Consider the following 4,968-nt stretch of genomic DNA (forward strand, 5'->3'; position numbering starts at 1 on the left):
TGTGTGTGTGTGTGTGTGTGTGTGTGTGTGTGTGTGTGTGTGTGTGTGTGTGTGTGTGTGTCTCTGCTGGGGACCTTTGAACCGTCTCCATCTGCTCTGGGGCCCGGTGGCGTTTTGGGAGGTGGTTTCTCTCCACAAACCCCCCTGATGGCATTGTGACAGCAACCCCTGTGTGATGTGGGGCTGCCTCCCCGAAGGGTGGTGCTGCCTGAGAGGGGGATGGCGGGGTTAGCGCTGGGGCAGGTTGGTGCTGTTAAAGAAAGCCATAAATAAATGCAAGGTTTATGAGGTTAAAAAGCCTTGGAGTACAAGAGCTGCTGTTTAAAGCATAGCTTTAGGTGAAAGCAGTACGTGCTGGCTGTTGGAGTTTGCCCTGTGATGGGCACATAATGGAGGGCTTGTAAAGGAGCTGGAAGAGAAAGGGGAAACCTGTGACCAGCTCTGCCCACGGGCACCACCAGGATCTGTGCTCTGGGGCAGAGCTGGCAGCAGCTGCATCTGCTGGGTGAGGAAAGAGCCCTTCCTGGTGCCAGCACCCTGTGACCACCAAGCAGGATGGATGCTTGGTGGGTTGGGAGTCCTTGTCCCTCTCACTGGACAGGGGCACTCCCCCGGCACAGCTGGGGTTCCTGCTCTCCTTGGCACAGAGATGCCAACATCTCACCTGGAGGAGGTGGGCTTGGCTGCAGCATCCCTGTGCATCCCTTTGTGGATGCATATCCTTGTGTTCCATCAGCTGAGCACAGTCCCACCGGCTGGGTTTCATTCCCCATAATTTGGGGCAGAGACAGTGCTGAGCTCCCCCAGCTCAGCAGCATTTCTTGGGCTGCACAGTCTGCCCTGGTGCTCTGCAGAAAGGCAGGAGGGGATGGAGTTTGTCTTCCAGTGCCAGCAGTGCCACGGGCTGTGTCCACCATGGGGTGACCAGCACGGAGGTGGCCCCCAGGTTTGGTGCAGCGGTGGCTGGTGATCGGCCCCAGGCAGGAGCAGCAGCAGGGCAGGCAAGGAGCCCTCATTAGGTGGCTGGATAGAGCCAGAAGTGCCCTGCGGGGCCTGAATACATTTGCATTGTAAGTCTATTGAAATCTGGTTTGGGTTTGTTGTTTTTTTTTCCCTGGAAAGACACTTCTGTGCAGCGGGGCTCTTTGTTCCGCCGGTTCCTCCTCCCCTCCTGCCCAGCGATGCCGCCCGTTGGGATCCCAGTGGATGGCTCTGCTCTGTGTTCTGCTGGATGCTGTCTGCTGGGGCCAACCCTGCAGCAGGGATCAGAGGGAGAGACTTTCCTCTGTGCTCTAGTTCCTTCTCTTAGAGAGGGGAGCCTGGCTTAGCCAGAGCAGCTCACTAAGTGTGCATCCCTCCCAGGAAAATGGCACCTATGCCCTTGGTTCGTGGCATTGCCTCCAGGAGGTGCCTCCTCCTGGAGCAGGCACCTGGAGCCAGCAGGAGAGAGCACATAGAACTCACCCCATCCCCAACAGATATCTCCAAATAGAAGATTTCCCACTCCAAGTTACTTCTTCAGTGTTTGCTAAGCAGGATAATCGGCATATGTAGATCAGTAGCAGCAGCATTTCTTGGCTCCCTTGGCTGTAGCCTGAGTGGAGCCTGGCCAGCCTAAGCAGAATCCCAGAGGACTCCTGCAGATCTGCCTTGAGATAAGTCCCAGCTGCAAAGTTCAGGGATTGTTTGAAGATCTAGCAGATAGGGAGACCTTTGTGCTGGGATGCTGGGATGGGGCTTTCTGCCATGGAGGGTTTTTGTTCCATGGGCGGTTTTTGTTCTAAGGCTACAAACCAACACCTCTTCCTTCTCCTTCGAAGCTCCTGTGGTGGGAAGCAAACCTGGCTGAGCTGCCCTGTGCTCCAGGCAGGCAGGCAGCCTGCTCAGCCATGCCCCAGGTCTGTGAGTGCAGCTTGGGGCCAATGCAGTGCAGACCTCAGGGCTTCCATCCCACAGGGAGGTGATACGGGGGAGAAGTTTAATGCTGGACTCAGGAGCAGCATGTTCAGGACATCCAGCAGGAAGAACTTGCTGTGCTCCTTGGCGGGGAGGGTGGAAACATTTTCATTTGTTCCTCTCGTCTCTCCCTGCAGCCTCTGGCAAGGGGGGAGCTGCTGCTCTGCACCAGCAAGGGAGAGCCTGGACCTTCTGGAGAGCCCGGCAGAGCAGGCACTGGAGGAGCTGGGACAGCCAGGCTCTTGGCTGGCATCTCCCACCGCAGCCCCGGGCTCTGCAGCCCTGGCTGTGTCCCTGCCATGGCTCCAGGACACAGAGGTTTTGCCTCTCCTAATTAAAGCACTCCAGCTGCTCTTAACACTTGCATGGTGCTCCCCAACAACCCTCTCCCATTCCAGTCTTCCTCCAGGAAAAGACCGCCCTGTGCCGGTGTTGGGGGTGCAGGTGGCTCTGGAGCTGCTCTCTGGTTGCTGTCAGCCCTGGGTTCCCACCAGCAGCCCCTGCCCGGCCCTGGCCAAGCGCCGAGGCTCCTGCAGCTCCTGTGGCTGTGACTGGAGGACTCTTGCACAAGAGCCCAGAAATAGCGATGCGTGGGCTGGCGGGCAGGGGCTGGGCAGATGCCAGGCAGACAGCCAGACACCAGGCAGGCTGTGCAGGGCTGGTTGGTGGTGGGGAGAAACTGTGGAGCTGAGGCTTCGGCTCTGCCGCAGGGATGCTCCCAGCTGGAGCTGGGGGTGGTTGACGGGGGTTGAGAACATGGTTGGCAGCATCTCCTCACCCAGGACTGGTCTGTATCACTGCGGGGAGATGGGTGCCAGGGTGATGGGTGCCAGGGTGTGAGTGGGTGCTCCCTCCAGCTCTCCTGGGGAGAGGAGGAAGGTTCAGCTGCTTTGCAGGTTTTGAGGTTTTGTTGTTTTTGCAAAGGTGAAAAAAGCACAAGAACCAAAGTAAAAATAAAGCCCAGTGGTTTGGTGGGGCTGTTTTGTGTGGGCTGTGAAAGGGCACCTGCCTGGGTTGGTGTGTGCTGCCATCGGGTGCAGCACATGGTGGCCCTGGGTCTGTGAGGCACTTGCTGGCCTGGTCCTCCTGGCCATGGCTCTGCCAGGAGCTGCTCTGTGCTATCAGGCCAAGGGTGGCCAGTTGGCAGAGGGCTCCATGGGATCTGACAGCTCTTTCAAGTGCTCAGCTCATGCCCTCTGTTGGATAAAGAGGAAGATGTGCAAAGGGGGCATGGTGGCGTAGAGAGGCTGATGCCATGGGCAGGAGTGTCCAGGAGGTGTGTCTGGCTGGGAAAAGCATGTGGAAGAAACCCTGCATGTATGCAGGGAGCCGTGCATGGAAAACCAGCTTCCTGCTGCCCCCGTGGCCCTGCAGCCACTGCACCCGGGGGGGGAGCAGCTGCACCCTGTGCTGGTGCTGCTGCGGGGGCTCCCCAGGGCACGAAGGGAGCGCGGTTTCCTGCCGTGAACAGGGTTAGTGAACAGGGTTATGTGCTCTGCTGAACCACTGCTCCCTTCCTGGCAAGGCCTCTTGCTGTGAGGGGCTGGGGGGGCTGCAGTGGCATAGGGTTTGCTGTGGAATATGGAGAGGACTCTCAGTTGGAACCTTTAAGGGATGGAGTGAGGACATGCTGAGCTGGAGCCAAGGCAGGAGTGAATGGGGGAGTTGGTGGGAGATGGACAGCAGCAAAGACTGTCACGTTGTGGCCACCCTTGGGCACTACCCATGGGAATGGCTTGGGGGCAAGGGGAGTGTTGACTCCCCAGAATAGATGGGAGAGGGTCAGGCAAGGGGTGGGAAATGGCAGCTGTAGGGCTGCACCCTGTGCCACTGACTCAGCACCCGGTGACTCAGAGCCCGTGGGTGCAGTGGGCTGTGGATGTGGGTCCTTGCCACACCGGGGCTGGATGCAGCCCCTGCCAGGGACGGCAGTGGCTCCTCATCCTGGATGCCAGGTGCCAATGGTTCCATGTGCTTCAAGCCATGCTGAATCACAGCATTGGCATTGCTGCACTCCCCCAAAATGCTGCATCTATGGACACCCCCGGGAGTGGGGATCAGGTGGTGGCAGTGCCTTGACAGGGTCCTCTCAGGTCTCCCAGCTGGTTGCCGATGCCACCCGCGTCCTGGCACTTCATGCTCCAATGGCTCTACCTTGCCCTTGTGCCCGACAGAGCGTTATCCCTCCTGCCCAGTTCCCATCTGGCCCCAGTGCCTGGTCCAGGACAGTCCCTTCACACTGAGCCCACAGGCAGGATGGGGCCGAGGGCACTGGCAGGGGATGCTGCCCAATCCTCCGGGACGGGGCAGCAGTGCCGGCACAGGCTGAACCAGGGCAGTCTCTGCACTTGAACGCTTGGCTGGCGCCCTGACATATTGGGGTTGATGACTCTGGCACTTTGTATTTCCTTTGGCTACATGCGGCTGGGGAGGGCGGTTTAACCCCTGCCTGCCCACGTCCCGCTCTGCCGACCCCGGCTGAACGGGGCAGGGCTGCTGCTGGCTCCTGGAGGCCCTGGCTCCCAGAACCAGGGGGAGCGGGACCAGGAGGAGCCTGTGTCCTTCAGCCTTTGTGGCTTGAGGGGCTGGGGAGGCTTTTCTGGGAAGTGGGCACAGTATCCTCGGGTTATAGGAAGAAGATGAGACCGTGGTAGAAGGGGTGATGGAGCCAGCTCCCCCTTCCCCCCATTCTCTTTGGGGTGGCCCGGGGAGCAGCCGCATAGGCCGCTGTGCCACCAACAACCTCTCCTCCTCCTCCTCCTCCTGCGCGGTCCCCAGACCCCTGCGGAGGGTCGGCGTGGCTGCGTGCGGGGGGATGCGGAGCTCGGCTCCCCCCGGCAAGGCAGGGGCGGGAGGCGGGACGCGCTGCCATTGCCAGGCGGCACCTCCTTCCCTGGGCACCCTTGGCAGAAGAGCGGCCGTGTGCCCGGGCAGGCGGCTGTGGCCGGCTCTGCCATCCAGCCCCCGCCTGGGCCCGCGGCCCCCCGCCTCCCGCCCTCGCCCGCCGCCTTT

This window comes from Lepidothrix coronata, unplaced genomic scaffold (assembly GCF_001604755.1).
Source record: "Lepidothrix coronata isolate B3197 unplaced genomic scaffold, Lepidothrix_coronata-1.0 Scaffold91, whole genome shotgun sequence".
Taxonomy (NCBI): Eukaryota; Metazoa; Chordata; class Aves; order Passeriformes; family Pipridae; genus Lepidothrix; species Lepidothrix coronata.